General features: G+C 33.1%; 1 protein-coding gene and 1 long non-coding RNA gene across 23 annotated transcripts in view; both read right to left on the reverse strand.

The window, feature by feature from the left end:
- The window catches only part of LOC132604339 (TMV resistance protein N-like), a 76,909-nt gene that overhangs the window by 28,578 nt on the left and 30,685 nt on the right, over positions 1-17,646 (reverse strand). The gene's annotated exons all lie outside the window — the stretch shown is intronic.
- LOC132602633 (uncharacterized) lies at positions 3,512-6,046 on the reverse strand. The gene is made up of 2 exons (XR_009567843.1): positions 4,652-6,046; positions 3,512-4,327 (listed from the first exon to the last, which is right to left on the reverse strand). It is a non-coding gene; the product is annotated as an uncharacterized LOC132602633 (long non-coding RNA).

The following is a 17,646-nucleotide window of genomic DNA, read 5'->3' on the forward strand; positions in this document are numbered from 1 at the left end:
GAGGAATACATAGCATAGATAATAACACAAAGGAAATGTAGAGCATATGATGAGATGAAGGAGTAACCTGTACGTATGAATGCCTTTTTGGCGGTACCATGCATGCTTAGTGCTGCGGAACGTGCAGCCCGATCCATACATGTCATATTTTACTTCCTTTGAAAACATTTCTTTTCATATATATAGAAATTAGAACATGTCATAGCGCCGTACAACGCCCGCTCGCCCACATAGCGCCGAATACGTCGGCTCACCCATATATGTCCTGCGTCCGGGATGAATACGCCAGCTGACCAGGTGGCAATGCGTCTTATAGCGCAACATATCTCCCTCTCCCCCCCCCCCCCCCCCCCCCATATACATAAACATATGTCTCTTTTCCCCCATATTCCCCATATACATATACATATACATATAACAGCATGCATGAGAGCCCAAGGAAAGTCATGTATCTATCGGAGTGACGTAAGGTCGGTAACCTCCGATTACATTATGGAATAACCATAGCCGCTTTGTCTCGCCTTGAAGGAACTAGTACTATAAGGCGAGACTATCAATAAAGAATAATATTAAGAGAAAACATATAGTGAGATCGTAAACCTCATAAGGCGTCAATTCATATACTTTGAAGTCTTTTAAAAAAAATAGAGTCATAATCAAGGAATAAAATTTAGGATCAAGAACTAGCCCAACATTTTCATATTCATATTGAATCCATATCTTGAGACTTTCAAACATGGAAACATTCTCATCATGATTATCTTAGACATATTCTCATCTTTGACAACATCGTTTTCATTACAAAAACATGGTCGTCGTTATAGTCATAAAAGCTTACAAAATCATAAACCTTTATTTTGGAAAAGTATAGATATTTTGGAAAAACATTTACGGTTTATCAGAAAGGGAATCATACCTTAGAGTCATGAACTTCTAACTTTTGAAAACAAGGAAAATATGGAAACACTTAAGAAATCATAACCTCAGGATCATGCCTTTGAAAGAAAGGGACGAGCCTTAACATACCTGTTCCACGTCCTATTAGCTACGCTTATGTGTCCAAGCTTGTAAGTCTACATTTAAGATAATTCACACTAATGTTAGCCTTTTCATCGTATACTTGTACCATACTTCAAATTATACTATTTTATATTCTGCCAAAAATCGGGCAGCATCTCCCTTGTTTATATGCCTAGCCCGAATTCTCAATTCAGCAACCAACAACAACAATAACAATACCAACATCAATTATAATGTTTTCAACTCCAAAATATCTCATAAAACAGCCCGCACGCTGTTTTCCAACTTTCATAATTAATTAACTCAGTATACAATCATTTAATCACGCTTTCTTCGTAAATAAACCGGTATTAACACAAATAGAAAGAGATTCATACCTTTCTCCCTTTAATATTGCTTAATATCCACTTTTCATGCTAATTTTAGGCCACCACACGTCGCTATACGATTCTGCAGCGAAAACCATACGCTATCCGGACTTAAATTGAGAAATTATACCTGGTTTGGGCTAAAATTTGGTGGTGGAAAGTTGGGGGAATTTTCCAGAATTTTGGAGAGCATTTAGGAGTGTTTGGTCTGAAAATAAGGGGGTTTACCCCTTTTTATAACGTGTGAGAAACTGCTAGAACCGACTGGAAAAGTGCTCAGCGCGTTCGCGCTGGCCTTTTTTTTCTGCCTGGACCTTCGTTCAGTAAAACGGTCATAACTTTTGATCCCGATATCGTGTGAGGGCCCACGACCTATGGTTGGAAATCTCTTTCAATTATCTACAACTTTTATTTTGGGGGTTTTCCCAAATTCCAAACTTATAATGCCATTTTTGCCCTTCCAAGTCAGATCATCCGAAAACGTTTCCTTAAATCGCCCTTTTGGAGGGCTTATGCCCATTTTTGGCTTAAGGGTCCTTCTTAGGACTTACTCAACTTTCCATATACTACTCGTATGTATCTTCATATGTCATTTATAAAACTCCGACATGTGGGCCCCACTTAGCTTGCAGCAACGAGGGCTTTTCGTCAATTAACATATGAACTAATTTACACCATATAGTCTCCAAATGTCATATATATGCTATTATTACCTTCTTATAACACAACCTTCATTCCGAACTTGACTTTCAAATTTTTGTTCAGCGCGTTCGCGCCACGTGGGGGCGCGTTCGCGCTGTATTGGCCCTTTGGCCTTCTGGGCGTTCGCGCCACTCGCTCGCGCGTTCGCGCAATCCGTTTTTCTGGCTTGCCCATCCAACTTGTAATGTCCATATCTCCTTACCCCGATGTCCGATTGAGGAGCCGCTTGTTCCGTTGGAAACTAGACTTCCCGAACTTCACTTTAAACTTTGTTTTACTTCAAAACTCTTAACATACTAGAACATATCATTTCTTCCATTTAAACCAAAATTTTGTATCAAACCTTGCCTAGCTTTCTTTCGAAGCCTCTGAAGCTTAACCTCCTTAATCCTAACGTAACTTTACTCTCTCTTTGGCCAATTCTAAGCCGTCTACAGTTTTTGGTAACGCAAAATTTTTCCGGGGTGTAACATATATATATATATATATATATATATATTATATAATATTTGTTTATTATATTATTTTACTACATTATAAATTAAATATTTAAAGATCCATAGGGCTTACGCCACATGCCTCGGGACCTACGCCTCATCCTGTGCTAAGTAAAATGCCTCACCTCACGTCTCTGCTTTTGAAAACACTGTTTCGGAAATATACCAAGGATCAAAATAAAATAACCCCAATACATTAAAAACCATTTAGATAGCAGAAAATAGTAAAAAAATGCCTAGTAAATTTACCTTCCTTGACCTTAATTACACTTAACGTTGATTTTCGGATTAAAAAACTATCTACAGTTTGCAGTTGACATTTTTACTTTTTCATTTTTTCCTTTCCACTCTTAACTCTTTAACTTTACCAAGAATGTTATAGTTCTTCAATTTTGAAATGTTGGAATTATTGTTGTCTTGTTGAGAGTGGAGTTCAGAGTTAACCGGTGATCAGTGTATAAACTATTTGAGTGTTAATTATTAGATCTCTATTGTTAAGGAGTGCCCTCATCATCGAGGAATATATAATTAGATGTATGTGCAACTCGTTTAGACCATGAGTTGGCACAACAATAAGAAAGAACTCTTACAATATCTCTAATCAGCACTCATGAATAGGATAGAATGAAAAAAGAACTCCATTCGTTTTTATTTTTATTTTTAATTTAAAAAAACCTCTATGGCATCCCTCTATTGTGTAAGACGTTTATGGTATCCATTGAAGTAAATCAAATCATCTGAATACAAATGATTTGGAAAGCCAATCATGGCTTGAAATACTGAGTCAAGCAAGCTCAATACAAATGCCAAAGTCCAGAAGAAGAAAGGAAGTAAAAACATGTGATGCAATTAGCCAATATGACTATTAACTCCCCAAAAAGGCTGAAACCAGCACTACACAATTATTTACAATGTAAGTAAACAATGTCAGTATTGAAGAATTTTTCAAGCTTGCAAATTTAGTCCTTTATTTAGAGAAGAATGAGATCTCAGCTATATATCCACAAAGAATACAAACAATTAGGAGATCTCCGCTGAATTGCTGGTTAAACAACATCCGGGTTTGGAATCCAGATTACGGCGGACTAAAGTATGATAGTAAAACAACTGAAGTAAATAGAAGCAATCCCATTACAATCTCGTAATCATCGGCAACTCTCCAGACTGATCTTCAAAATCCAGCTCTTTTAGCAATCTAGAAAACAGAAAGAGAGGGGAGGAATCAATATAAGTTATAGCAAAAATAGCAATACAACATCTAATTTTTGGTGAAAATTTTGTGTAACTTGTGTAGAGTTCAAGTTATCCGACGTATAAGACCAGATGCCAAATGATGTATTAATTATACGGAGATCATATTAGTTATGCAGGTTCTATACAAAAAACGAATGTTGTACAAGTAATGCAAAAATTTATACAGACACTAAAATTTCTTATACTTCAAACAATACATCCCCTGACAGTTTAAAGAACTCATGATTATCCATAGGAATAACTAGTAAAGGCATAATTCGAATGAATAGCAACAGAGGACGAGGCATGAAACTGAGATAAGTGAAAGGCATAGCCAATCAGAAAAACAAAGAAGAGGAGAGAGACATACCCAATCAGGTCTCTGAGTATGCTGAGATAAGTGAAAGGCATAGCCAATCAGGAAAACATAGAAGAGGAGTAGAGACATACCCAATCAGGTCTCTGAGTATGAAATGAAAAGTCACCATTTGATGTATACAAAGATGGCTGAATTTATTAGTAAAAATAGGAAATCAATAACAAAATTTGGATTGGGAGTATAACGCAACCTCGTGACAAACCATTTGAGAAAGAGAGTATTCCCCCGATCACTATACAATTAAAATAGTATAAAAGTTGTCCGTCAAGCGGGGGCCTTGGGGAAGGCAAATGTTTCATCTTTCACCTAATTTGTCCTGACAAACACCGGCAAGTTACGTTTACTTTATTGCATTATCTTCTCCTTGTTGTTGGGCTATTTTTATGACACTCCAATGCAAAAACATTATCACCATTTTTCATTACAGAGTCGAGGTGAAATTAATGGTGTACCTCTTGAAACTATCTTTCAGTTTCTTCTTTTTTTGCCATGTCCCTTGAAATGCCAAAAGCTAATCATGTAACTTGAAAGACTTCACCTGCAGTCAGTGAAGTCAATTGTCTTTTGATCTACTTCAAATAGTGTGATTTAGGATCTACTTGTACTCGTATAACAGGGGATAAAGGCTAAAAATTATTTGACAGTATGTTTTACCATTTTGTTTTTCACTTTACATATGAAAAATCAGTCATTTCGTATAATGACTGATTTAGATGTGGGTTTTTCCCAGCTTAAGTTTATTGTTTCGAAACTAAATAAAATAAATTAAGCTGAAAAAAAAACATCTTCAAGATATTTTCAAGGCTAATGTGAAAAAGGTGAAAATGAGATGGTGCTTCTCTAACAAAAAGGTAGTCATTGTTATCACTAGCTTCCCTGACGAAATCAAGCGTGTACAGAATTATATTTGGCAACTTGATATACATGGCAATGGGTTTCATTGATGTGTCCAAAGATGGCTGTATTTCTTAGTAAAAACAGGAAATCAATAACAAAATTTGGAATGGGAGTATAACGCAACCACGTATACCATTTGAGAGTGTGAGCATTCCCCTGATCACTATACAATTAAATTAGTATAAAGGTTGCCCCTCAAGCGGGGGCCTTGGGGAAGGCAAATGTTTGCTCTCACCTAAGTTGTGTCCTGACAAACACCGACAAGTTACGTTTAGTTGATTGCATTATGTTCTACTTGTTGTTGGGCTATTTTTATGATAGTCCAATGCGAAAACATTATCACCATTTCTCATTGCAGAGTCAAGGTGAAATTAATTGTGTACCTCTTGAAACTATCTTTCAGTTCCTCCTTTTTTGCCACGTACCTTGGAATACCAAAAGTTAATCATGTAACTTGAAAGCCTTCACCTGCAGTCAGTGAAGTCAATTGTGTTAAGGAGCTTCGATCTGTTTCAAATAGTGTGATTTAGGATCTACTTGTACTCATACAACAGGGGATAGAGGCTAAAAAGGATTTGACAGTATATTTTACCATTTGTTTTTCACTTTACATATGATAAATCAGGAAAGTTTTGTCAAAATTACTTCAATTAAATTTAACTTAAATTTCAAACAAACAGAATAATAATCAGTTTTCTAAAGATGTGTTTTTTTTTTCCAGCTTAAGTTTATTTTTTGAAACATAAAAAAGAAAATTAAGCGGGAAAAAAGAACATCTTTAGAAAACTTGCAATGAGCAATTAAACTTTTTCCAGCTTAAGTTTGAAAATGATAAAGTAATCAAACTTGCAATTAGCAAGAGGACTCCCTTCTGTTCTGTCTCAACTCTCAAAGAAATAGACACTTACTTGCAAAGCTCCTTGCATTTGGCTTTGATGTTTGAGTCACTGCTCCATCATTCCACCTTCTTCGTTTTGAATATCTGATTGGACAGATGCATCCTACATCAAAGAAACATGAAGTTAAGGGTAAAATACGTATGAGCACAAGAATTCTCAAAATACTTTCAAGGCTAACCTCGATTTTCTCCTCTCAGTGACCAACTTTTGCTAGAAAAAGAAAGAGGTTCTCATGATCCAACCAAAATCATGCGTGCTGTCTTTCTCTTTTTGTTTCTATTTCTATTTCTCTCTCTCTCTTTCTTGAAGCATCGCCCATTTTCCTTGATGGGCTATCACAAACTCTAGTCAGCTCAACATTCTGAGATTCATGTTCCTTTTGAACTGTCATTGCTGCTTGATCCACCTCTAGATCTTTATTCTCATTGCCCAAATGTAGTTCCCTGTCTGTTGCCATGTTATGATCAGCAGATGCTTACAAATGTCCAGAAGTGCATGCTGGCTCTGGTTGCTCAAGTAGTACCATAGAGCAGACAATTTCAGTTGTTGTTGACACCCAATTTTGTTCCTCTTTTATTTAATTTACTCGGGGTTCTAAATTTACTGACGAACTAAATACTTTATTTTCACTACTATTATTTTCACTATTCTTATTTTTAAACATTACGAGCATTACTTTATCACAAATTTTAAATGTTCGTCATCGTTTCATTTTCGGGTTTGGAATCATTAAATTAATTACAAGACAACACTTTGCGAAATATTTACTTTTCTACATATTAATTATTTATTGTCTTTACATAATATATATTATACCAATTATTAAATTAGAAGCCTAAAAATAATTAAAATAGCGGAGGAAGGACCAACATGTTTTAGCCAAATTAATGGCCCAAAATACAAATACAATATCATTTTCATACCCAAATAATTAGGCCACATCTTTAATACTCAGCCCACATTTTCAACCCACATTTAAATTAATAGGCCAGCCCAAACGGACCAGCCCAATCCTATTTTTTACCCGACCCGGCAGCCCACTACAATTAAAATCCCTAATCCTTCACTCCCTCTTTCTCCATTTTACCCTAACCCTTCAGCCGCCCCCTTCTTTCTCCTCCTTCTCTCTCTCTCACACACCCCCTCCACGCTCTCCATCTCCCCCCACGTTCCTCATCGCCATCTCTGCTCCCCACTCACCACTGTCCCCTACATTCTCCCTGCCATCTCCATCTATCTTTGTTCCCCACGCCGATAGCCTCTCTCATACGCTCCTCTTCATTCCCAACTCTATAAATAATGGAATTACTCAATTGAAAAAGGGAAGATTTTTCACCTTTCCACCACGATTTAAGTCTTGTTTTGTGCTATTTCTACGGTTTTTTTTAGTTCTTTCTGGCCGCTGAGGTTTTCCCTTGAAAATATCAATTTCTCGAGTCCTAACATTTTCGGATAGGTTAATCCTGCATTTGACACGATTCGATAAATCATTCGAGTCTGCTCTTGAACATTTCTGGAAAACAAGAACTTCTGGATTGTTGTAATTCGAGTTTCGAAATCGTTCGTCGTGTTCGAGAATAGATTCGACGCCTCGACGCCCCACTTCACTGTACCACAAAAGGGTAAATTTCTTGCCTTTGATTTATTCTAAGTGTTTGTTTGAGTGTCCTGAACTATCTATGTGATTTGCCTGCTTAGTTATGCCTTAGTCTGTCTGCAGTTATTTTAGTCGTATTAGGCATGTTTGGTCCTGTTTAGTTTCGTTCCGTGATCGTGTTGGCTTTATGGGAAAGTTTAGATTAATCTCGCGCTTTAAGTTTACATTTGTTTGATTAATCATATGTCAGTTTGTTTAGATCGGATGGCCTGTTAATCGTGTATGTAGGTATTAGTCTTTGTCTGTGATTAATTAGTCTGAATCACATCTGATTAAGGTTTAACAAGGACCATTATCATGCATGTTCTGTTCGTTTCTATGCACTGTTTAGAGGAATGATGTTAACTCCTGCTTGTTTTCTAAAACCTGAGTTTATTGATCCATTGCTGTGACATCTAATGAGTTTCACGATCAATTATAACCTAGAAGTCTGTTGATCATGCTAATATGATTGGAGCTGTTTGAGACATCAAAACTTGCTGGTCCTATACTCGTAGCACGTACTGTTTCAGTTCAAGCCTACGGTATAGTTTCAGCGCGATTTGGGCCATATTTACTTCCAGCACCTGTTTCATGAGTCTAAATATGTTTGGATTTGAAGCGTCAAACCTCTATTACGTTAAAGTAGAAGAATAACATTCATCCTTTAGATTTTGGTATTTCCTTATTGTAGAATTAGATTTTTATGTTTAAGTAGTCATTCAAGCTATCTTATTGCTGGTGTTTTTTTTGTTTTTGTTTTGCTAACTTGAGGAATGATTTTATTTGGTTTAAAGTCTAGTTCAGTTTGTCTTTAAATAGCTTGCTGTGTTTTTTTTTTTAGAGAATTGAATGTAATTTAGGCTGAAACCATGGCTTTATTTGATTGTTATACGATATTTTGCTATGTTAAGGTCGTCCACGAGAAAATAAATGTATGAATCCTTAAAATGTTCCTTCCATGTTCAGTTAGAACCATGATCTTAACGTGATGCTCAGTTAATTTGAAGTTCTGTTTGATCTTTTTAGAAGAAGCTTTCCTTTCTTTTACCCTACACGTTTGTTTTCCTCTGATTATCTATTTTGGTTGAGTTGTAACTAAGTGTTGAGTTTATCTCAACCTTATTTATAGGAATTCCAGAAAAATAGAGAAGGGATGGAGTTGCACATTCCCACTTTTGCTATGTTCTCTTGATTTGAAGAAGTGATAAATGATTTTCTTTTCTCCATTACTACTCATCTTTTTTTTTCCCTTAAGATAATAACTGGTTTTTCAGCTACAATGCATAAAACATCACGTCACTCCTTCTCTTATTGGCCTAGAATCAGTAGGATCATTAACACCATTGGAAGAACTAATTCCCTTTAAAAGAAGTTAAGTCCTTTTGGAGAAAACTAGTGTTCGAAAGCTTGAGGAGTTTGATGTTATTGGGATTTTGAGTTTAACTCTTTGATAACCTATCCGTTTGCACTTTGTACACACAGGTTGAGAAATGGTTTATGTTAGCATGCCATTCTGATAAGCTAAATTTGTTGAAGTTTTGGCCGAAGGACTGTTTTTTTTGGAATATATATTTAGACCTGCTGATGTGTCTATTTGGAGTTTACATTATGTATGTGTTTGGCCTTACTCATTGATCATATACTAATTCATTTTCTTTCATTTTTATGCATGACTATCGCATACGAGTCCAAGCGACTCGTCATCTTCCCCGCATTTCGACGTTGGGCCAAAAGCCCAACACAATTCCTCTCGAGCCAGCCCACATAGTAGCAGCCGATCCGCAGCCAAACAAGGAAATAAAAATCTGGGCCGAAGCCCAATAGGCATGACAGCAACGGCAACATACATAAATCGTTACTGGGCCAAAGCTCAGCTGCAAACAAATCACAGCAGTCCGAATGGGCCAAGCCCATTTACATTATATCTACCCTTCCATTTTTATTGTTGTGTGCATTTAATTTGTGTTGTCTGACTAACTCTCTTGTTTGTTAATCTAGATGAACTTTAGCAAATTAGTGGAGTTTAGTTTAATGATGGGTAGTTAATTTAAGGAAACTAATAATAATCAATTCCATGAAGTTTCATTTTTTCTTTTTATATTAAAATTATTTATAGAATCCATAATATTTACTTTTAGAATAATTGATTTTCAATAGCAAATTCATATTTTGAGTCAAAGGAATCATAATTTATGCTTACTATCTTAGAAGTTTAAATCGTCACAGATTTTACACTAATGTCAACTTATTCTAAGAAATAAAAGGCAAATTAGTTTCAATAGGATAACTCTTTCACTTTAGTTTTCTGTCCAACACTTGAAATACATATTTGTTTAAAATAATCTTTGCACAATATACGTTGAACTAATAGTCTTTCTATGAAACATTTAAAATTCATTTAATATTAATCTTACAATAACTCTTTTTAATTTGTGAGTCGGCATAATTCACTTTTCCCAAATATATATAAACATTACATGTCCTGCTTCTTTTAATTTATTTCAACTAAACTTTTCTTTGCAACTAACTATTTTTTACAAGTTTTACTTTAAATAAATTTAGCAATGTCTACAAGATTTTTTCTTAATTATTTAAATATTTACACCTACATTTTAGCTTTAATTAAATAACATAAGTCCGGTCGGTTAACCATTGTTAATGGGTCTTAAAGAGTGCCTAATACCTTCTCTTTAGACTAATTGAACCCTTACCTAGAATTTTAAGTTTCGCAGACCTTAAACAGAGCTAACTTTAAAAAATAACTTTAATAAACTTTTGGTGTCCTAATTCACCATAAATAATTAGGTGGCGACTCCTTAAAAATCACAAAAACAGGAATCTCCAATATGTCGTACTTCTCTACTTTAATCTCGGGTTAAAATGGGGTGTGACAGCTTGACGACTCCGCTGGGGAATCTACTTAGGTTCTAACCATAACAGACTTAGTTTAAATAGGCTTTGTGTGCTTATTTGGAATCACTTTATTTATTTGTTAACTATTTATACATGCTATTAATTGTTTGTTTGATATAAACTGTTTGTTTTGATATAAACTGTTTATGTGTTACTGCTTTGATAAATTGTCATTCCGTTCATATTTCCTCCACTTCTGGAAATTTACACTATCACACGTACACGCGAGGTGTGTTTTGCGCACCCGCAAATTTCTTTCGTAGAATTTAAATTTTAGGAGAGTTGGCGTATGCGCGGGGTGCCCGAGTAACGGGGACCGCGTAGTCTGCTCGGGAACCTTGTGTCATAGAAAGCCAACTCTTAGTCAGCCTAAGATAGAGCTAAACCAACACCTTTACTAAAAGCATACATTTCATGACTTAGGAGGTTTAATACCCTTGGTGTGTTAAACCCATTAGATGACTTTACCCAAACGTCCAAGTGGGTTTATGACCCCGAGTGAAGCCTTTTCTTTAAAATAATCACCCCTTCGTATTCACTAGTTAGAGTCATATTTTCACCCAAGAGCTTGCAAATGACGACTTCTGCTAGCCATGTAAGTCCATTTTTTTGATACAATACCAAGAACACAATCAGCTTCAAATCAATGACGATATGTTTGATATAGAACGCTTGCAATTTATGTCTTGTCTATGCCGCCCATACCCCAAATCCCAGTAGAGCGAACATCATTTGATTCCATATCTAATAATGAGGTTCTTTCTCAACCTGAGATTTCATACCCACTAAGCTTTGCGGGAAAGGTGAAATAACTTGAAGCGACTTAGGAAAGATGTCATCAACTAGCCTCATCCCTACATTACAGTGAAAAAAATGTCAAAGTAAATTAAACAGAAAATAAAAGAAACAGTTGTCACGGACTAATGTTCAAAACAAACACATAATAATGCCACAAAGGTAGTCTTTTTTAAAAAAAAAAATCAACTGTTATGAATACAACAACAACAACAACTACTACTACTATTATTATGAATAATTAAAAAAAATTAATAATACTTCTAATTGCAGTTAAAATATTGGATTTGAGACTGAGATACCACTTTTGTCAAAATCAAAACAATTTAGAAAGTTGTTGTAGTTAAGAAAATATTTTACATCTGGAGGTTAAATGGTACTTAATACATGTTACATAAATATTTTAGCATATGTTGGCACTAGCTTGTAAATAGAGAGCTCTATAAATACAATATCTAAGTACTACTAAAGCACTATATTTTAGGCATTGATGTATTTTTGAGAAATCGATCATTTTGTTTCAAACAGTTAGACATTTCATTAAGCATGTTAATGGTGAACATACTCTAATTTAATCATTGTTACTAGTAATATCCAAGTTGTTTTCACTATTTAAGTTAATGTCTGGTATGAAGTCTTCTTAGGCAGTACATATTTGTAGTTATATAAACCTTTTTCCACACTGTCTCTGCAACTTCCAATGTTGCACTGTTTGGGAAACTACTTATCACCTTTCTATTTCATGTCATAAAATTGCCCTACATCTTTTCAGTATGTAGTGAGAAATTAAAGAATAACAATTTAGAAGAAAATAAAGACTGACCTCAAGATATCTATTGGTAGATACTTCACCTAATTACCTCGATTGGCATCTATGACTGTAAATCACTTGTGAGATTTGGGTAAAAACATATAATTTTTTTGGGCTTTCAATTGTAGAACAAACAAAGGTAGAAGAATAGAATTGCTTTTGTACAATTGTAGCTCTTTTCTCATGGATGAATTCTGATGTAGCATCCACTCTTCTGTAAATTGATTTCCAAATTTCAATTTGCAAAATGTATGAACTAAACTTACTAATTGTAATAGGGATTTTCAGAGTCCCTGTTACTTTTATTTTCGGTTTAATTGAGCTCTGTTTTACGGTTGTTTAGGTAATTTGACAAATGCACATGGATAAAAAATGTTAAACGTAGGGCGTCAGACCAAAAGAGTCCTTATCTTTTTACCTAACCATATTTAAATATGTATAAGGAGAACCACTTTAGATTATAGTGCATTTATATGGAGTTCGGAGCCTAAAGGGTATAAAAATATATGATATTTTCAACTGTCAGACAAAATCAATGAAAAAAAAAAACTTTAGAGGTATAACGTGGACTGATCCACGTTATACCTCTAAAGTTTTTTTTTTTTTGCGAGCACTAAAAAAAAAATTTGGTAAACTTTTTTTTTTTACAACACTTAGTGTGTGTTTTCATACTTTGACCAATGATTAGTCGTGTGTGAAGACTCCGAAACGTCAATATTTTATATAGAACCTGATATTTGTTTCTGCGTACAATAATGTAGGCTCAATACATCAAGGATACGTAGACGTTCGGATCGTCATTTTAGGGGTTGAAAAGGTGCCCGAAGTAAGTTTTGTTTGAAAAAACTTAGTGTTTTTTCATACTTTGACCAATGATTAGTCGTGTGTGAAGACTCCGAAACGTCAATATTTTATATAGAACCTGATATTTTTTTCTGCGTACAATAATGTAGGCTCAATACATCAAGGATACGTAGACGTTCGAATCGTCATTTTAGGGGTTGAAAAGGTACCCGAAGTAAATTTTGTTTAAGGTTTAAGTGTTTTATTTTTTAAGGTTTTAATTTAAGCGTGTTATTTTTTATTCACGACATAACTTTATTTTGAATATAAATATAATTCTAAAAAATATAGGGAGAAAAACTAGTTGTAAAGTGGTCAAACTTTGGATGGTCATAACTTTGCGCTCGGACGTCCGTTTTACGCGTTTTTTTTTTTTGAACTTGCGTATTTTTTCGAGATCTACGCAGACAAACAGCCATAGGCAGTTTGGCCGAGCCGATTTTTGAAAAAACACCTTTTATCCCATTCAATTTTAATTTTCCCCCAAATTGGCCTGAAATTTTCAGTTTTATGTACTTATAAGATGATGATACGCAATAGATTTCAACGTAAAAATCCTGGGGTAATGTAGCTGTGAATGTCAATTTCACTTCTGTGGTTTCAATTTTTGAAAATAAAGCTGACTAATTTTCTCGACATATAAAGTTGATTAAAATAACCTTATAGTCAAACACTAAGTTTTTTCAAACAAAACTTACTTCGGGCACCTTTTCAACCCCTAAAATGACGATCCGAACGTCTACGTATCCTTGATGTATTGAGCCTACATTATTGTACGCAGAAAAAAATATCAGGTTCTATATAAAATATTGACGTTTCGGAGTCTTCACACACGACTAATCATTGGTCAAAGTATGAAAAAACACTAAGTTTTTTCAAACAAACTTACTTCGGGCACCTTTTCAACCCCTAAAATGACGATCCGAACGTCTACGTATCCTTGATGTATTGAACCTACATTATTGTACGCAGAAAAAAATATCAGGTTCTATATAAAATATTGACGTTTCGGAGTCCTCACACACGACTAATCATTGGTCAAAGTATGAAAAAACACTAAGTTTTTTCAAACAAAACTTACTTCGGGCACCTTTTCAACCCCTAAAATGACGATCCGAACGTCTACGTATCCTTGATGTATTGAGCCTACATTATTGTACGCAGAAAAAAATATTAGGTTCTATATAAAATATTGACGTTTCGGAGTCCTCACACACGACTAATCATTGGTCAAAGTATGAAAACACACACTAAGTGTTGCAAAAAAAAAAAGTTTACCAAATTTTTTTTTAGTGCTCGCAAAAAAAAAAAAAAAAACTTTAGAGGTATAACGTGGACTGATCCACGTTATACAAAATATATTGTATAACGTGGATCAGTCCATGTTATACCTCTAAAGTTTTTTTTTTTTCGTTGATTTTGTCTGACAGTTGAAAATTTTTTTGGGGTATATCGTGGGCTGATCCACGATATACCCCTTTTGGTATATTAATTTTTTGTCAACCCCTTTTGGTAATACCGTGTATTTTTATACCCTTTATGCTCCGGACTCCATTTATATGTATGTAGTTGTTTTTTAATAGTGATAATATATATATATATATATATATATATATATATATATATATATATATATATATATATATATATATATATATATATATATATATATATATATATATATTGTGGTCAAAATACGATTAATATAACATTATAGTTTGTATTCCGTATCTAAAATTTGATTATATTAATGTTTGCTATGAACAAAAAATCGCCAAATTTATTAATATTTTTTAAAAGAGACGACTTGTTTAAAAGGAAACTATTTTCTTCTCTTTGAGATAAAACAATAGCAATATTTAAGCATCAGTTGATACTTTCAATATTAATTCGATTAATTAAAGGTGTAAAATACTTATTATTTTTTATCAAATTTTGATTTGGACAAGTCTAATTCAAATTATTAAATTAATTTTACATGTTTAAAACGAAACAAAGTAGAAATTGATTTTTTATTTAAACGAAGAAATACTATTTTTTAATTTTTAGTAAATATTCTAGGTTTAGCTCATTTTACTTGTCATGTTGTCTTTTGCATGGTTTTTAAGAAAACGTCGATTAGAATTATAATTTGACTAATTTACCTTATTCATTATTTGATCTGCATTTGATATTTTTTTTTACGACATTAATTTCTTTTCACATTTATTAGAGAGTAAGAATAAAAATAAAAAAGTAATTAAATTCTATCTTATTTTAAAATATAAATATTTTAAGTATATTTATTTTAGTAAACATAACAAATAAATGACATGGCGGAATAACAAATACAATAGTTTAATATCTAGATTAGATCTCAGGCTAATATAAATAAAGAAAGAAAATTGTATGGTTTGACTTTAACCTTTTGAAGAAAAGCAATTTCATGGATTGACACGCACGTGGTAATGAATTCATCATTATTGACTTAATGAGATACATTGAAAATTATATGAATATTGTTTGATTTTTTAATAGGGGGTGCACTTTTTTTTTAACATTATTAATTTGCACTATTTTTATGCATATATATATATATATATATATATATATATATATATATATATATACACACACACACTATGTTCAAAACACGATTAATATAACATTGTAGTTTGTACTCCGTATCTAAAATTTTATTATATTAGTGTTTACTACGAATACAAAGTCTACACTTTTTTTTTTACATTATATTTTTTTCACTTTTTTTTTAATATTACTTGATTTTGTTAATATGGGGTCCATTTTTTTTTACCGTGAGTTTGGAGATGGTGGGATCCACTTTTTTTTTATATTGGTTGATGTCGTTTAGTATGGGGTCCACCCTTTATGGGGTGCACCTTTTTTTTTTTTTTTTGACATTATTAGTTTGTACTATTTTTATGCATATAATATATATACATATACTATGTTCAATTACTATAACATTATAGTTTGTGACAATGAATCCATCAGGCTATATGAGCCCACAATTTTTTTTTCAAAAATTGGAAAACGGATATATATATATATATATATATATATATATATATATATAAGTTTTTTAAATATGTTTCTGTACAATAATTTCAGTTGCTCCCTTTAATGGGTTGATACGCATGTGTCAATGAATCCATCATTATTGATTTAATTGTTTCATTTTCTAAGCACTTTTTTTTAACATTGTTTGTTTTTTTAATATGGGATCCACTTTTTTTTTTCCCGTGAACTTGGATGTGGTGGGTTCCACTTTTTATTTTTTTTATTTTTTTTATTACTGGTTGGTGTTTAATATGGGGCCCTTAGTAGTTGTTTTTAAATATTAGTAGTTGTTTAAAATATGTGGGCCACAATTTTTTTTAAAAATTTTAGTAGTTGTTTAAAATATATGGGCCCACAATTTTTTTAAAAAAATATTACTAGTTGTTTAAAATATGTGGGCTCACAATTTTTTTTTGGGCCAACAAACGGACGACGAAAAAGTGCCCAAGAGTGACTGACGACGATGATATAGAAACTGACGTTTCTATATAGTAGTAATAAATCAAGGATTAATGAAAATAAAATAACCGCAATACATTAAAGATCGTTTTGATAACGCGAAATAGTAAAAAGATGCTCAGTAAATTTGCCCTTCTAAGATTAGATGGGCTTAATTACATAGCACAAAGACTAGAATAGAAATAATGCAATAATACATGAGCTAAAATGTTGGATTAAGTTCAGATAAAAAACACAAATATTTGATAATTCTGGTAGGAAACTCGCAAAAAATAATAATTCATATGTATTTTTATTATTATCTCTTTATTTTTTTTTAATTAAATATAAGGTCATAATTACTTTTTATTCTACTATCTAATACTTACTCCGTTTCAGTTTATATGAACCCATTTGACTGGATACGATATTTAAAAAAGAGTGAAGACTTTTGAAACTTGTGATTCAAAATAAGTCTTGAATATTTGTATGGATGTAAATCATTTCATAAAGTGAATTTGTTTCTAAATTAGGAAAGATATCATTCATTTTAATACGGACTAAAAAAAAAATTCACATAAATTGAAACAGAGAGAGTAAGCAGGCAGCAGGTCAAACTGAAGTATTTCGGTTCACTTTGATTTTTAATGGGTTATCTTGGTACCATCCGAGGGTATTTTTGGTATGTCGGTATTTTTGTGATTTAGTCATATTGTACTAACTGTTACACAGTGTTTGTACATTTTCCATTGTAGAGAAAAATGCGGATCCCTTTTATATGATATGATTGCGTGGGCCCACCTAACCTTTGTAACGGCCTTTTAGGCTCCTACTGTACTATGACCATATGAGCTCCACTTAAATTGACCATTTCATACCCAGTTATCTTTTTTTTTTTTGAATAATAGTCTACTAGGCTTTTGGCCTAGGGCTAATTTTATAAATTTTATCAAAAAAATCCAGAAGTTTGTACAACTCTAGCCAAAAGGCTAATGAAAATACAAAATTTAAACTAATGATCAAATTAAGACTTATAACTTGTCTTAATTTGATATTACAAATTGTTAAAAAATTACTAATAGAATGAAATTTGAAATAATTGCTCCATAAAGAACTTCTGTTTCTATATCTCACATGCTCTATATTTGGCCC

The sequence above is a fragment of the Lycium barbarum genome, chromosome 7 (genome assembly GCF_019175385.1).
Source record: "Lycium barbarum isolate Lr01 chromosome 7, ASM1917538v2, whole genome shotgun sequence".
In the NCBI taxonomy this organism is placed as follows: domain Eukaryota; kingdom Viridiplantae; phylum Streptophyta; class Magnoliopsida; order Solanales; family Solanaceae; genus Lycium; species Lycium barbarum.